The following is a 17,613-nucleotide window of genomic DNA, read 5'->3' on the forward strand; positions in this document are numbered from 1 at the left end:
GATCACTCGTAGACAAGTAAGATTGTCTTCCATATACACGGTTATAACAGTGAGTCCGTAAGTGACTGTGGAGGCCAGTTCTGGATCCACACGTCCTTCCACAGTGGGGACATAGGTTTCCGGGTAGGAGTTGATCACGGTGAGGGTTTGCCAAGCATGCTTTCCTTTTAGCATGTTTCTCCTGTTTCTCCTGCGTTTGAGTATCTTCAAAGCTCATGACACCTTTGGCTTTTCTCCAACTGGAGCGCTCACAGGCCAGTGTTTCCCATTTTTTTAGATTTGCCTTCAGAGAGTCTTTAAACCTCTTTTGTTGACCACCAGCATTACACTTTCCATTTTTAAGCTAGGAAAAGAGTAGTTTCATTGGAAGACGATAATCAGGCATCCGCACAACATGACCAGTCCAACAAAGTTGATGTTGAAGAACCATTGCTTTGACACTTGTGATCTTTGCTTATTCTAGTACACTGGCATTAGTTTGCCTGTCTTCCCAAGTGATGTGTAAAATTTTTTGGAGACACTGTTGATGGAATTTTTCAAGGAGTTGGAGATGGCATTTATAAGTGGTCCATGTTTCACAAGCATACAGTAAGGTTGGTAGTACAATAGCATTGTAAACAAGCATTTTGGTTTCCCTGTGAATGTCCCGGTCCTCAAACACTCTGCACTTCAATCAGGAGAAAGCTTCACTCCCAGAGCTCATGCAGTGCTGCCATCTATGTCGGCCCTTGTGGAAAGATAACTGCTCAGGTAGGAGAAGTACCATTAGGCAGAGTGAGATGTCTACCACATGTAAAGGATTTGGGGTCCCACTTTATCTATTTTTACCCTGGGGACACTTTCAGGTTGATTTTCTTCCCGAGGCACCATCATCTTTTTGGTGGGCAATCTAAAGAAGGTAGAGACAGGCGAAACTATCAATTTTGGGTTCTCTTGGTTTAAACATTTTTCCAACCTTAAATTTGGTTCTCAACACTTCCACATCAGTTTGCACATTTTCTTATTGAAAAAAAAGTCCTCGTGAAAATTTAACCTAATATACACATGTTTGTACAGTGGTACCTTGCGTTACAGATGCTTCAGGTTACAGATGCTTCAGGTTATAGACTCCGCTAACCCAGAAATAGTACCTCTGGTTAAGAACTTTGCTTCAGGATGAGGACAGAAATCATGCAGCAGCAGCGTGGCGGTAACAGGAGGCCCCATTAGCTAAAGTGGTGCTTCAGGTTAAGAACAGTTTCAGGTTAAGAACGGACCTCCAGAACGAATTAAGTTCTTAACCCGGGTACCACTGTAATGTGATTCTGCCTAATATGCATATCTTTGCAGAGCATTGCCCGGTGATATAATATACGTAGAGGAAAGCTGGGGGGGGGGTGAAGTCTTCCCTCTGGTCCGCTCCTCAGGTCATGTCCCCAAGCTGGCTACAATCACAGGGGAACGCCAGCAGTCAGTATGGCCGGTGGAAGAGGAAGTGGCACCCTCACCGTACCAAATCCGGATGTGTGCCAGAGCCCACACCAGGCTACAACCACCACCTGCCCAGAGCTGCAAGCAGGAGTGTCAGCTTGGCCCTGACTTGTTGGGAAACTGTGTACGTGCAGCTACTCACACAGAGTCAATTAAGATTTGGCAGCCAGCCAGAAGGCAATCTGAAGGAGTAAGTCTGCCTGGTGATAACAGAGACATGCAGACAGCTCCCTGATTGGTCAAGCTCTCTCAAGGGAGTGATAATTAATGGCGTACTAACTGGAATATGTGAGTTCAGAGGTTCAGAGTTCTGTGTCAGTGTAGGAGTTGTGAGTCGTGTCAGAGAGAGCTAGCTAAAGATCTGTGTTCTGTTCCTGTAAATAGTCCACTGTATATAATAAACACCTAACTATAAGTTCCTGGTTCCTGCTTCGTCTATCCTGTCTGCAGCCAAGTTGCCAATTGCTTCCGTGGATTCTGCATGTACTCTGCTAGGTCTGGCTAAGGTCCTGCAACTAGTCCGAAAGCTGTGAAACACCAAATAGGTGTTGCCAATATGACTGTGGGTTCCTGGGGCCATGGGTGCCATGCAGCGTGCATGGTCCTGGTGCTGAAATTTGTCAATACCTGGTCCCTTCGTGGGAAATTTTGTGGGTGCTCAGGTGCCCCAGGGAGCCAGCACCAACGGCTGCAAGCTAAGTGGCCATTCTCGCCTTGTTTCTTTCCTCTTGGACATGTAGGAATACAAAATGCTAAAAACAAAAGAAAGAAAGGTAGCGTGGGAAACCAACTTTGCCTTGTAGCACTACAGAGCAGATTAGACGATATCACAGTGGTGTGCTGATGGGGGAGCAATGCTTTTAAAAGGAAAGTTTGCGGTATAATATACGGCAAACAACAGGGCCCCCGCCCGCCGCCAGCGGAACTGTTTGAATACCTCTGCAATTTAACTATACAAAGTTGATGAGGAAACAGCAGCAACACTGAGGGTTTTTTTGGGTTTTTTGCACTTGCATGTTTCATGTTTGTTTGGAATCTTTTTAGAAATCTCCTTGCCTCTCGAAAGAGCAAAGGAAACCACGTGGCGCTGGCCCCAGGCTGAGACTCTGAACTGCAAAGCATTCGCGGGGGAAGAGCTCAGCCGCTCCAATCTTTGATCTAACTACACACATCTATTGTAGAATGATAAAAAATCATTTCTGTCCTTAGGCAGGAGAACAATGTAGCCTTAGGAAGAGGCTCTGCCTTTTTCTTTCCCTCTTTCCCTGGGAGATGAAGCCTTGCATCTTTCAAGGTGAAAGAAGATTTCCCGTGCTAATCATGCATTATGAAAGCCACTGATGAAATACCCTTTTAAACTGTATTTGAAATTGGGTGTGGGGTTTGACAACGTGGATTGGAATTTTCTTCCTGATGCTATTTTTGTGCTCTGTAACAGCTGAAGGGTTTAACCAGCGGTTATCAATATCCAATCTATAGGGTCAAAGGGTTGTATTATTTTTATGCTTACTCACAAATATTTTCCTACCAAATAAAGCTTCCTAGGACAACTCTTTGGAACATTTAAATTACAGGATTATAGTGGATTTAGTTGTCATTGGCAAATTCCTTATCCCACACAGTTAAACTATAGAATTCAATTCCCCAACTAGTGATGGGGTAGAAATATGTTTTGATGTGCATTTAAAAGGCAAATCTACCAAATTTCTGACATGATGTAATAACCTAAACCCAGCCATCCTTCGAAAGTAACACAAATCCCAATTTTGCAATGTGGTTCTCTGATGAAACCAAGTTTGCCAAATTGTATACATCCCATAAAAACATGCATAAGAATTATATGCTAGTGAAAATAACATACAAATGTGCATATTTTAGATGAAACTGTTTGCAGAAATGTGCACATTAATCCAAATTACATACAGAAATGTGTTTATTGGGAGAAATTCGCACCAAAGGGCTGAAGAATTTTATTTATTCATTTAGCAAGTTGCTTTAAAAATATGACCTGAATTTAAGATGGTATTCAACTCTGAGTAGGCTTGCTAAGATGTATAAGATGAATCAGATAAGCGCTGGAGATGCAAAGAGGTTGAGGGAACGTTCTTTCACATGTGGTGGACTTGTAAAAGGGTAAAAGAGTATTGGGAAATAATCCATAATCAATTGGGGAAAAAAATGTTTAAAAGTATTTTCCCAAAAAAAACAGAGTCCTTTTTGTTGGGGATAATTCAGGCTGAAATTCCCAGGTGTCAAAAAAAGAAAGGAAAGGGTTATTTATGTATGCCACTATTGCGGCCAATGTTTTGTTAGCACCCAAAAGAAAAATGAGTGATGTCCCAACCCAAGAAGAATGGCAACTTAAGCTGACAGAATATGCACAGCTTCCAGACAACATATAGAAAAAGAGGAACATACATTTAGAGAAGATTGGAAAATGTTTATTGAATATATGGGGGGAAATTGTGTACAGCTGAAAAAGTTGGCAGCATTAAGATAAATTCAACAGTGTAAACAAGTTTTGATGGATGCAATAATGGAATACTGAATGGTATAGTTTTTGTAAAATATGCAGGGATTTATGATATGCAAAATGAACCATGGAAAGAGAAGGGAAGTTATCGATATCTTAAGGATTGTAAAATGAGTATTTGAAATTGTAAAACAGAAAATTTAAGAAATATGTATATATGACCTGAATTTAGTATTGGTAAAATGAGGAACTGAGAGAACTGGCACGGTCAGATCCTTCTACCATACACAAGAGATAGTGATGGCCATGGACTTGGATGACTTTCAAAGAAGACTAGAGAAATTATTAGAGGATAAGGCCGTCAGTTGCTAGTAGTCATGATGACTCTGTTCTGTCTCAATTGTTGGAGGCAGTATGTTTTTGAATGCCCATTTCTGGCAACTACAAGTGGGAAAGAGTGTCGTGGCCCTCAGATCTTGTTTTTGGGCTTCCCCCATAAAACTGTTTATCATTCCACAAATCTTATGTTTCCCCTGAGCCTGCTAATATCTCCTTCTTCAACACGGGTGGTTCTGTTTGGCTACAGAAGAAATGGAACTTGCACCCTGAACTTTGGAAACAGAGGCAATGTTTTTATTTATTAGACAATATTGTTCTTCCAAGAAGAATTTCTGCATATTTCTCATATCTGGGCTGTTTACATGACCATGAACTACTTAGCTTCATCTGGTGTGTGCCTTTGAACCATTTTCTGGGCCCTCTGTGCAAGAAACTGCCCACTTATCTGCCTTGAAATTAGAATTAAGTAAATTGGTTAGCCTAAATTTATCTGCAATGACTGCATAAAACGGGGGCACCCTTTGCATGGACGCGCGCAACACCTGGATCTGGAGCAGCTCCATCAGCACAGGCTTGGATTTGCCTTCCCCCAGGTGGGATACCTGGAGGTCTCCACCTACCTCAGTCAGTTGTCCAATCCCATCTGGGGGAAGTGTTGCCAAGGAGATCAGGCCAGGTAGGGGAGATACTACCTGCCCACACAATAGAGGGAGGTTCTTACCTGGGAATCCTCACTTGGCTCCAGAGCTTCTCTCACCCTACCCACCCTCAGTTAAGTCTTATTTTGCAGGTTAACTTTTCTTCACAGGTACGCGGGTGCTGCTATGTCAAGGTCGCTGTTGAAGGGCTGGAAAGGAATTCCCCTGCATTGGCAGGTTTTGCCTTTCCTGTAGCAAAACGTCACAACTTTGGCGGTATGAGGCCTTGGGTAGAATCCTTTAGTCTATCTTCCTCTACCAGGGTTCCCCGTTAAAGGGGTTTCTGAGGGGAGGCTCTGACCATAAGCCGAGAGGTCATCATTGCTCTCTCCCTGCGACGGCGGCATAACGGGGGCAGCTATCTCTGCTTGAACATATGTTCTCCAGAACCCGCCCATCCCCCCCATACTGGATAACCCTGATGTTCCCTAGGTCCCTGGCTGGGGACTGGGGAGGGATAACGCCCAATGCCTGAGCCAAGGTCTACCCACATCTGAAATTTAATAAAGTTGTGGCCAATTTAATCCCATAACATGTTGTCTTGAGTCGTTATTCCACATGGCGGTGTGGGGGGGGGGCGCCGCCTGTCCATGCAAATATATTTAATTCTTATGTACTCAAGTTTTACTAGCTTCACATAAGGGGGAGGGGGAGGACATGGAATCTAGAAAATACTTTCAAAGAAAATTTCTCGGGTCTTTTTATAGTCTCTTATTTTGAAAGAAAAGCCCTGTTATTGTCATTCAGAGGCTGTTCAGGAGGTCTGAAGACCTAATAGTTTTAGGGGTGTAAGATGGGAGTCTTATTCAGGAAGCAATAACAGAGGCAATGTAAAACCTGTTTCAGGACTCCAAACAGCCCTTAAAGCAATCATCATTTCAATGACTTATTGATTTCTGGGATAGTTAAAAGTGCAGGGCACATTCTCAGACTTGAGCAGCAAATCAACATAAAAGATGTTCCGTCTTTTGATTATGAACAAACACTAGATAGCCTAACAAGATAACTAATCTGCACTAAAGGCAATGGTCTAACACAAGTTTGAACATGGCAAAGGAGAGCTTTTTATGGGCATTTTAAGATTATTTCATAGGTTTTCCAAACACCACACAGTTGAAGTCCGTGATGTGCCTCACGTACATAAAATGGGTTGTTGTCTGCATGCGTGTTCAAGCAGGATGGGCAGAAAATGCCCAGAGAACCCTGAGGGGGGAAAAAATCTGTACCTGTTTGTGGACACTGAAATTCCCATTCAACTGCTTGCTTAGTGCTGGCTAAACGCTTAGGACAGCTTTCACCAACCAGATGTTTTAGTCTGTAACTTCCATCAGCTCCAGCCAGAGTAGCCATTTTCTGTAATGTACTGAATTTCGGGTATGTTGCCCTCAGGGATATAAAAAGTCACCTGGTGTCATTGTGATATCAGATGGCTGACAGGAGGGTGCCAAACCTGGCCAGATCCACTGGCCAGATCCAGTTACCCACTCCTGTTTAATCAGACACTGCCAGTTCAAACCCCATGATGATTATATAATAATAATAATAATAATAATAATAATAATAATAATAATAATAATAATTTATTTGTACCCCGCCAATCTGGTTGGGTTTCCCCAGCCACTCTGGGCGGCTCCCACAAAGACAAAAAATACACTAAGATGTCACACATTAAAAACTTCCCTGAACAGGGCTGCCTTAAGATGTCTTCTGAATGTCAGGTAGTTGTTTATCTCTTTGACATCTGATGGGAGGGCGTTCCACAGGGCGGGCGCCACTCCCAAGAAGGCCCTCTGCCTGGTTCCCTGTAGTTTTGCTTCTCACAATGAGGGAACCGCCAGAAGGCCCTCGGCGCTGGACCTCAGTGTCCAGGCTGAATGATGGGGGTGGAGACACTCCTTCAGATATACTGGGCCGAGGCTGTTTATTGCTTTAAAGGTCAACACCAACACTTTGAATTGTGTTCGGAAACGTACTGGGAGCCAATGTAGGTCTTTCAAGACCGGTGTTATGTGGTCTCGGCGGCCGCTCCCCATGAGTGCATATGTGAAATTAAGGGATTTTATATTAATTTATATGTGGCCGATTTGCACATTAACAGCCATGAGCTGCCCTTGGTATTGGTCTTCCTAAACTTTTTGTCATTAAAATAACATTAAAATAAACAATTTTAATGTTTGGATCTTGTTTTTATCAGTAATAAATAAATAAGAGCCAGTTTTTTATTGATAACAATGGGATCCAAACATGCATTCAAATTTAACTCCCCCCCCCCCGAAGCAAATGAATAAATCATAGGTCTGCTTACTTAAATTTTAAGAAACCAGTGTGCAAAACCTTGATGTGCTCTTCAATCCACTTGTAGTCAGTCAAACACAGAGGCAAACTTAGACCAGTCTAAGTAATGTTTGCTATCTAGGGAACTGTCTTCAGCTCCTGATAAAGATCCCCTGGGCACCTAGGGATCTTCTGTAGCCTGGGGGCCTTTGTGCTGCCTGTCTCCAAAGGCAATCTCTTTCATCTTCACTCATAACAGTATTCAGTAATTGATCACAGGGAAATTCATAGCAAACATGCTGATTGTTTTATATTCAAAGTCTGCCTGTCAGACTTCTCCAAGATATTCCCCCCTGCCCCCATATTCCCCAAGTCCAGGGGTGAGGAAACTCAGGCCTGGAGGGGTCAAATACATCCCTCCAGCTCTATCTATTTGGACCCTGGGATTTCCTCAGGCCAAACCCCTCATCAGCTTCCTTGACTGTTTCCCCCACCTGCTATAATGGGCTCTTGAATGCTGATAATCGTTCTTGTTTGCCTGGGTGAAGGATAGAGATGGTTGCAAAAAAGCAGTCTGCGTAAAAACTAGCCTACTGTACAAAGGGAAAAATAATTTCATTGTCCTGCCCGCTTTTTACCTCTGGACCTGCTTACCATGAGCATGTGGTCCCTGAAAGGTTGCCTGGAATGGAATCTGGCCCTTCATTTGTAAAAGGTTCGCCACTCCTGCCCTAGTTAAAATCCTATTTCTAGTTTTGCTGTTCTATGATTCCCTAGTGCACAAAACCCAAGAGCGGGGCTGAGGGTAAATTCTTTTGAATGCCAGTGGGGTTAAATTTCTTAATTTGGCCAACCATTTCAGTGCCATCTCGTGTAAATAGGTCATTTGTTCTTTCTGACTGTTCTCCTTTTGGATCATTCTTGAACACAAGCAGTTAATCTCGAGGTAATATCCTATACAGGACATTGATAGATTACTATTGCTTCTCAAAATGAGCATCTAAAACTGCGCTTGTGACTTGGACTCATGCTGTAAGTCAACCAAGATCAGCAGATGTTTCTCATCTTGATATTTCTAGCGTAATGATTTGCTAGCCAATCGTAACAAAAGTTTGAGCTCCCCAAACATCTTCAGTCTGTAATCCTCAGATAATCATGGGGATCAGATTTGAAGGGAGCCCGCCCAATGCGTGAAGGTTCTGACGCAGTTGAGGTTGGAATGAAAATGGCACTTGAAGCATCAAAGAACGTGGAGCTTGTAGAGAAATTGAGAAGTGAGGAAAGGAATCGACTGAAAATCCAGCATTTGGATCAGTGCTGACGATCAGCTAGTATGTGTTAGTTTGGAATAACGTCTATGACATTTCCCTTGTATTGCCATTTCAACCCTCTCAATGCCCCATAGGCATATTTGCTGCCACTAAGAGTTTGGAATATGCCATTGAAATTCAGATAGTTGTTGCTGTGAGTGTTTGATTTGTGATTTAGTGATTTAGTGACCTTTCTCCCCTCCTGTTCCTAGAATCCCTTTGTAGCTTCATATCCGTCCTTTGTAAACAAGCTGCCATAAGAGCCTGGCTACATGTTACACTCACCATCCAAAAGGAAAGGGAGTCTTATGGCACCTTAAAGGTCAACAAATGTATTATGACATCAGTTTTCCTAGACCAGACTTTTCATTGTTTTGGCTGCAGCAGACTAACATGGCTACCTTCCTGGAAATTGTCACAATTACGAAAGCGCCCTCACTTCTGTCAGTCAACACTGGTGGAAACTTTGGTGGTATTCATCTTGGTGTCATGCTGTGAAGGAAGGAACAGCTGCTGGCCTATGGGCTTTTATCTGCTGCTAACATGCATTGTTAATTTCCCCTGTTTCTCAATAGCTGGGGGAAATTAGCAGAGCGAGATAAGAGATAGGCCAGCAGCTTTTCCTTCTCTCTCAGTGTGACATCAAGGCAAACACCTCCAAGCTTTCCTCAAGAGCTGACTGTTCAGGGGGCACCTTCAGAATTCCAAACCGTCAAAGCCTGGAGATGCCAAATGTGATAGATGTCATGTGTAGCTAGGCTCCTCCATGGTAACCAGAGGTTCCACATCATTAGAATTGAGAAGGGGTGAGGGAGAGGGCTGAGATACGCAGGAGGGTGAAAAATGAGGCCGCGGGACCCCAAGCTGCTGAAAACCAGTGCTTAAATAGTGGAAGAGCTGGCAAGGTTCCTTCAGCTACACCTTTCCATTAGAATTTAAATTGTTTTGCTCCAGTTCATGAAGCCATCCATTTCCTCCTGAAGAATGTTCTGGTCATTTAGGAAAAAAGGAGAAAGAAAGAAGGCAGACTCTGGAAAGGGGGCTTGATTAGTTTCCAATTCGTTTGACTGGAAGAGTTGTGAATTTCTATTAAAACCGAGACACAAATTAGAAAGTGGCTCAGTATCACTGCAACTTCTGGATCTTGTGTGGTGTGGCCAAGTGGGCACATAATGGAGTCGGAGGTGGGATTTATCTTCTCTGATCGCTATCCAAATGTGTAAATACAATGACCAATGACTGGTAGGGTTGTCAGGTTGCCACCTAGACTGCCCTATCTTTGCTTGAATGTTAACAGCAGAGCAAGAAAGTTTATAAAACCATCACTGGCAGCTTTCTGGTTCATTCCTTTCCTGGTCCATCTCCATTGCTCTTTTGCGTGGACAGGCGGTGTCCCCAGATCCCGCGCGGTCCCCCTGTCATGTGGAATAATGACTCAAGACAACGTGCTATGGGATTAAATTGGCCACAACTTTATTAAATTTCAAATGTGGGTAGACCTTGGCTCAGGCATTGGGCGTTCTCCCTCCCCAGTCCCCAGCCGGGGACCTAGGGTGCATCAGGGTTATCCAGTGTGTGTGGGGGGGGATGGGCTGGCTCTGGAGAACATATGCTCAAGCAGAGATAGCCGCCCCCTTTATGCCGCTGCCGCAGGGGAGAGCAATGACGACTTTTCGGCGTGCGGTCAAAGCCTCCCTTCAGAAAACCCCTTTAACGGGGAACCCTGGTATCGCCACCGCAAAGAGGAAGATGGACAAAAGGATTTCGCCCAAGGCCTGATACCGCCAAAGTTGTGACGTTTTGCTACGGGAAAGGCGAAACCTGCCAATGCAGGGAAATTCCTTTCCGGCCCTTTAACAGCGACCTTAACGTAGCAGCGCCTGCATACCTGTGAAGAAAAGTTAACCTGCAAAACCTGTGAGGAAAAATTAACCTGCAAAATGAGACATTAACTGAGGGTGGGTAGGGTGGGAGAAGCTCTGGAGCCAAGTGAGAATTCCCAGGTAAGATCCTCCCTCTGTTGTGTGGGCAGGTAATCCCTCCCCTACCTGGCCTGGTCTCCTTGGCAACGCTTCCCCCAGGTGGGATTGGACAACTGACTGAGGTAGGCGGAGACCTCCAGGTATCCCACCTGAGGGAAGGCAAAGCCAAGCCTATGCTGTTGGAGCCGCTCCAGATCTAGGGGCTGCACGCGTCCACGCAAAGGGCACCCCCCGTTTTAAGCGGGGAGCGGTCATTCTTGCAGGCTGGGAAGGAAGGTGAGTAGATGGATTGGGGGAAGCATTAGGAGATATGTGTGCAGCCCATCTCAATCTTCTCCTCCATTGTTAAGGTCAGAGGTAACCCTTCACTTCCCAGGTCCCTTGGATGAATGTGTTTGGACACAGTCCTTTAACCAATGGGAGGAATCCTATCATCCTGAGGTTTGCCTGTCCATCCAGCTGTGGCACATTTCATAAAGGATCAGGAAAGTTTCCACTGTATAGCGGGTATTTCACTTTTACTGGGGGGGGGGGATATATATTTTTTGCCCTGGATACACACAGACAGATTGCATTCAGCTTGTTTGGCTCTGACCTTTGTACACTGCAGCTGTTCTACCCGGGTTAGTTGAACTGTAAACAAGGGAGAGCATGGATGGTTCTCCAAATTACAGAATAATGAAAAGGTCAGAATCTCTTTTACAGACTGCCTTGCATTTCTCCAGCCAGAAGGTATTAAAAAGCCACAATGCTATGCCTCGTTTGGGTGTCTTAAGGGTTCTAATGAGAGCAGAAAATGGCTCTGCATGAATCTATGCTTCTGACAGAGACTGTAATGAGAAGAGCAAATGGTGATAAATGTAACCATTCATGGACCTTCTATGGCGGTTTTGCCGTGTGGCTTTTTTTTTGCTTGTCATGCAAGGAGGAAAGCACCTCTATGAAAAAGGGTTGCCTGCAAATACTCCATTCTTTTTAGCTATCCCTGGTTAACTAGTTCATACCAAATGATGTTTTCAGTTCACAGCAACATGCTTTTTAAGACGGACTCTGAGATGAATTGTTAGAGAGGCCAGGAATTAGTTTTATGAGTCAATGCTGCAGGAATCCTGACTTCTATGCTTAAGATCACTAATGGGATTTCATCCACACATAACTGTATACAGTGGTACCTCTGGTTAAGTACTTAATTCATTCCGGAGGTCCGTTCTTAACCTGAAACTGTTCTGAACCTGAAGCACCACTTTAGCTAAGGGGGCTGCCGCCACGCCGCCAAAGCATGATTTCTGTTCTCATCCTGAAGCAGCGTTCTTAACCTGAAGCACTATTTCTAGGTTAGCGGAGTCTGTAACCTGAAGCGTATGTAACCTGAAGCGTATGTAACCCGAGGTACCACTGTATTGAGAAGGACGGGAAAATCACGTCACTTTTGCCACCTCTTTTCATGCTCAGGATGGTTGAGAAATGGCTTCTTGGGTTAAAGGATCTTGATTATGAGTCCCTTGTATGCTGAAATACGAATTGCATCTGCATGAGACCAGAGGTTATGTAAAAGGTAAAGGTAAAGGTACCCCTGCCCGTAAGGGCCAGTCTTGACAGACTCTGGGGTTGTGCGCCCATCTCACTCAAGAGGCCAGGGGCCAGCGCTGTCCGGAGACACTTCCGGGTCACGTGGCCAGCGTGACATCGCTGCTCTGGCGAGCCAGAGCCGCACATGGAAACGCCGTTTATGTACACAATATGAGGTTATGTACACTCTCATATTATTTAAGATTAGGTTCTTGGGTGCAGCTCCTAGAGATCTGCATAGGAGAACATCCTGGTGGGTTGTGACTGGTGGGGACTGGTAAGAATGGTCTTAATAGCATCCCAGATCTGCCAACAGAGGGGGCCACCTATGTTTAGAGCTTACAGAAGCACCATTGAAGATAGAACTTACTCCAAGGTGGATACACAAGCCTAAAACTGTCAACACAATGCACTGAAAGTGAAACAAGACCAATCAACTCTTTTTGCTCTGGTTGTCTTGAAATTCCTACTCAACTACACCAGGGAACATCACCAAATTCCTTATTGCCTACAACAGATCTCCATCTTAGAACACAAAATCTTCCTCATAAATATCACTTATTTATTCTTTACCAAGGCAGGATGCTTTGCCACGGGGAAGTAATTTCCTCCACCATCCCAATGGCCTCCAAAACATGTGCTTTGTCTCATTTTATAGTTCAGTCAATAATATATGACCATATACTGTTCTACTGCTGCAGTTAAGGTGGGGCAGAGCTGAAAAGCAGATGTTTAAGATGAGTCTTTGATTTTTCAATTGAGCACTGTTGAGATGAGGTCACAGTGACCTCACAATAAGGCTATAGTGACCTCACAATAAGCCTAGCCTCAATGACACATACAGTGAAAGTGTTTATATGAACTATAACTCATACAGAGTTTTACAGACCTCAATATCTACAGCTAAGATACAGGCAGATATCAACAATGACAATTAAGAGAACAATTCTGTTTACCTTGGGTAAGTGAGTTATATGATGGCGGCAATGGGATGGTTGCTGTCTAATAGCAATTGGACTCCATTAGATCTTATTTCCTTTGGGGAAATTGTCTGCATATAATTTGTTTATTAAAAAACATTTCAAGGCTGCCTTTATGAGTGAAACTTACTCAAGACTGCTTATGTAAAAATAACAGATAAAATACAGCTCCAATGGTAAGAGAATACAATACAAAACCTCTCATAAAACACACATTAAGAAAGCCAACAGTAAGAGCATATCACTCTTGGATTAAAAAAAAAAAATTCCCCATGGCTACCAATCCAAAAGACCTCAATAGCAAGATAGAGTCACTCATGGATAAGTCAGTGAAAATAAGTAGGCCTTCAGGGCTGTTCTGAAGAGTTGTAGTAGCACTACACTACACTACACTGCAGTTACATGATCCAAATGAAGACAACCCTTTGCACTCCTATTGAATTTAATTGGTTTTAGACACTGAGCTGTTCCCTCTCAGTATGGATATGTCTTGGTATTACTGTCCGCTACTATGATGCTCGTTAGACTAATTTAAGTCCATGGACAGTAGCCAATGATTTCACTGGACCTATTCTCCCCATCCCCCAACTTTTATAGGTTTTATTTATTTTCCCCAAGAAAAATAAGACCAGAAAACTCCAGGCTCCCAGGGGAGTCCCCCTTTATTAGTATCAACTACAAACAGGGGCGTGGGTGGCGCTATGGGTTAAACCACAGAGCCTAGGACTTGCCGATCAGAAGGTCGGCTGTTCGAATCCCCATGACGGGGTGAGCTCCCGTTGCTCGGTCCCTGCTCCTGCCAACCTAACAGTTCAAAAGCATGTCAAAATGCAAGTAGATAAATAGGTACCTCTCTGGCGGGAAGGTAAACAGCGTTTCTGTGCACTGCTCTGGTTCGCCAGTAGCGGCTTTGTCATGCTGGCCACATGACCCGGAAGCTGTACGCCGGCTCCCTTGGCCAATAAAGCGAGATGAGCGCCACAACCGCAGAGTCAGTCACAACTGGACCTAATGGTCAGGGGTCCCTTTACCTTTACCTTGCAAACAGACCATGGATCAATCAGTACCCCCTCCCTGCTTCCCTTGCAACAATCTGAACAAATGCCTTTTGGGGTGGGTTGGGGGTGAGAAGGCAAAAGATGCTTTGGCAGATCTTACCAGCACAGGAATGTGTGTGTAGCATTCATCCATCCACTGGATCTATTCTGAGCAGCGCTTGGTTAGCTATCACCCTAATTCTGTTGAAATTTGTAATAGGAATAAATTCCTGCACTGCGACTTGTGGATATCCTCATTTGTACATCTTGCAAGTATTAATCAGACTAGCTAGAATAGGGATGGGGAACCCAACAACTTCCCTCCCCCCCCCAGTTTGTTGGACGCCATGTTTCATTGGCCCAGCCAACATGGTCAGGAGTGAGGAATTATGGGAGTTGTAGTCCAAAGACCACCTGTTCCCCCACCTTAATCTAGAAGACCCTGATAAAAGTATGTGCATATGCCTCTTTAATATTAGTCTTTGCATTTTTCGTAGGCCATGTAGAAGGTTGCTGGAGCTCCAACCAGCAAGGTGGGCCCTTCCTCTCTAATCTTAGATGTGTTGGGATTGGTTGTACTCACTTTATAGCTGCAGGGGGAGACCTTGGCACATGCCCAGGAACACTTGGCCCAAGACAGACCTCTGGTACTGAAAAGGTGTTGTAGCACTGGGTCTGGGGTTAAATCAAGCCATGAATGGTGTTTTTATAAACAACAACAAAAAAACCCCCAAAGAAAATGCTGAACTCAACTTGTAATTTTGAAAGAGAGCAAATTCTGCATTACCCGATGATATCACAGGAAACATATTTGCTAGGTAGGTCTTTCCAGACCTGCGAGGACACCAGATGAAAAACTTGATTGGTTTGAGCAAGGGCATAGGCACATATTTAGGACTACAATTTTTCATTTTTTCATTTTTATTTCGATGTATCTGGCTTCCTTTCATCAAGCAACTATAGCAAGCAGTGCCACTAATGGGATTCCAGGAAACTGAATGCAAGTTAATGTAAAATTACTCAGTTTGCTTGTTTACAACTGGATTTATTGTCGTGCCCACGGCTAATTTTTGTTACATTAAATGAGAAAGATACCATGGCATTGATGGAAATTCTAACGATAGTCACTACCTCGGCTGGGAAGCCTCAAGTTGTTAGTAAGCCCATCAGGATTTATAAACTGAAATACAAGGTTTTCTTTTAAAAACGCATGCACACAATAGGCTATATGCCTCGCTTTTACAAGTAGTGACTTTAATTAATGCATTTAAATAATGCATTTAGAATAATGTATTGGAACTATCTGTATACTGAACAGCTGCCATGATGCATTCCCTGAAGAAGTGGGAAATTAAGTATTGCCTGGAGATTACATGGATGAGGAGTGCCTATGTGGGCACATGTGTATGTAGCTGAAGTGACACACACACACACACACACACACGTTGGCTCGATGTATTGAAAAATGACTAAGAATTTGCTGTTTTTTCATTACACCTGAATAGCCACCTCAGTCTGCCCGATAGTAGGGCCCGGACTGTCACCTTACAGGCCCACTGCTGCAAATATATGCACACACACACACACACACACACACACACACACACACACAGGACACTGGTGGTGCTGTGGTCTAAACCACTGAGCCTCCTGGGCTTGCCAATCAGAAGGTCGGCAGTTCGAATCCATGCGACGGGGTGAGCTCCCGTTGCTCTGTCCCAGATCCTGACAACCTAGCAGTTAGAAAGCACACCAGTGCAAGTAGATAAATAGGTACTGCTGTGGTGGGAAGGTAAACGGTGTTTCCGTGAGCTCTGGTTTCTGTCACAGAGTTCTGTTGCATCAGAAGCAGTTTAGTCATGCTGGCCACATGACCTGGAAAGCTGTCTGAGGACAAACGCCGGCTCCCTCGACCTGAAGCGAGATGAACGCTGCAACCCTATAGTCACCTTTGACTGGACTTAACCGTCCAGCGGTCTTTAACCCATTTTTACATACACACACACAGAGAGAGACAGACACACACAATTTCATAATTTACTCCTTCCCTTTGTTCTGGTTTTCCCCCTCTCAAGTGGGTTTTGCCTGTCTTTTATTCCAGTGATGAGCTCTTTAGGACCTGGGATCATGCCTCTTTTAAATTAAATGTCTCTGGCCTCCCCTGAGCTGTTCGGAAAAGGCTTTCAAGAAGACTGCACCCACGGTAACTGGCATGCAAAGTGGATCTGTCTCTTGGTGCCTTTTTAAGAAACAAAAAAAACAAGACGCCATTAGACATCAAACTTCCCACTTAACAGAGAAGTCTCCTGACAACTGTGTTTCAGATACCTGATGAATTAAAAGCCATGTCTTTAAAAGCTGCACAAATTCTTGGTATCCTTGAGCAGTTCAGCAAGGTTGGTGCACCAGAGACTGAAATAGATGATTACAGCCTTGAGGCCTTGCCACAAATTGAATAGAAAGTATTGCATTTTATTGTAATCTCTCTCTAGTCTTTCTTGGATTTGAAGCCCGTTGACCTTTCTTCTGCACATCTTTTTTATTTTATTTTTAAGAATACTGAAATAATATAATTCACAATTGCTGAGCTGATAGAGCCGGGGCTGGCTTTGATGGGCATCAGGGTGAAGCTGCCTCCCTCGGGAGGGGGACACTGTGAATTAGGCATATATGAAGGTAGGAGAGAGAGGTTTGGAAGAGTCTTACTCTTTTGTTGTAGAGTTAGCACAATGACAATCCCTCTGAGCACATTTGCTTTGCAAATCAGTGAAGATTTTACTCACAGTTTCAAAAGTTACTGCAAATAAGTCTTCATCCGTAGGCAGAAAAATAAAGAGGGAAAGTGTTCCAAAAGAAAGAACTTGGTTTCCTTACAAAAGAATCATGCAATCTTAAGATGCAGGCAGCAAAAATATCTATTAAGAGAGATTTTCCATTCATGCAATTTTCCTTGCAGCTGGCAGCTCCAGCTACTTTGAGGAAGGGCCGAGAGAGGGAGGAAAGGAGGAAGTAAAGGCTAGTCTAAGCCACCCATGGCAACTTGAGCTCAGGGCTCAGGTTAACCCTTCCATGCACACAAGTGTGAGTCAGTAACTGTATGCTGCAACAGGAATTTGTATCTGAATGCTACAGCAAACATCTTGGACCTAGCAGGATGTGTGTAGCTTTTGCCATCAGCTTCAGGTGGAAAAATGGTTGGGGCGGGCACTGGAAGGAGAATGAGAAATGCTGGATTTTTCTTTTAATGGCTAGCCCTATTGATGTGGTCAGAGAATGGTAGCCAGATAGTAGTTGTATGGGGTGAACCAGTTCTAGGTGAGACCAGCAGAAAAAGGAAGCTATGAAGTGTTTGACTAGTTTCCGTTTTGTATATATCTTTGGAGCAGCACACTGCTAAGTAAAGTTTATTACTTTTAATTCAGTCTCTGTGGACCATTTGTAATCTTGCAAATACTACATGGTGTGCAAAGACAAAATGAAA

The 17,613-nt window shown here is 43.9% G+C and overlaps 1 long non-coding RNA gene across 1 annotated transcript in view; it reads left to right on the top strand.

The window, feature by feature from the left end:
* Positions 1–12,977: 12,977 nt before the first annotated feature.
* The window catches only part of LOC309374307, a 28,921-nt gene continuing 24,285 nt past the window's right edge, over positions 12,978–17,613 (top strand). Inside the window, exons 1-2 of the long non-coding RNA XR_014170508.1 lie at positions 12,978–13,080; positions 16,234–16,335. This is a non-coding gene — a long non-coding RNA (uncharacterized lncRNA). The remainder of the gene's footprint in view (positions 13,081–16,233; positions 16,336–17,613) is intronic.

The sequence above is a fragment of the Podarcis melisellensis genome (genome assembly GCF_964234715.1).
Source record: "Podarcis melisellensis genome assembly, chromosome: 7".
In the NCBI taxonomy this organism is placed as follows: domain Eukaryota; kingdom Metazoa; phylum Chordata; class Lepidosauria; order Squamata; family Lacertidae; genus Podarcis; species Podarcis melisellensis.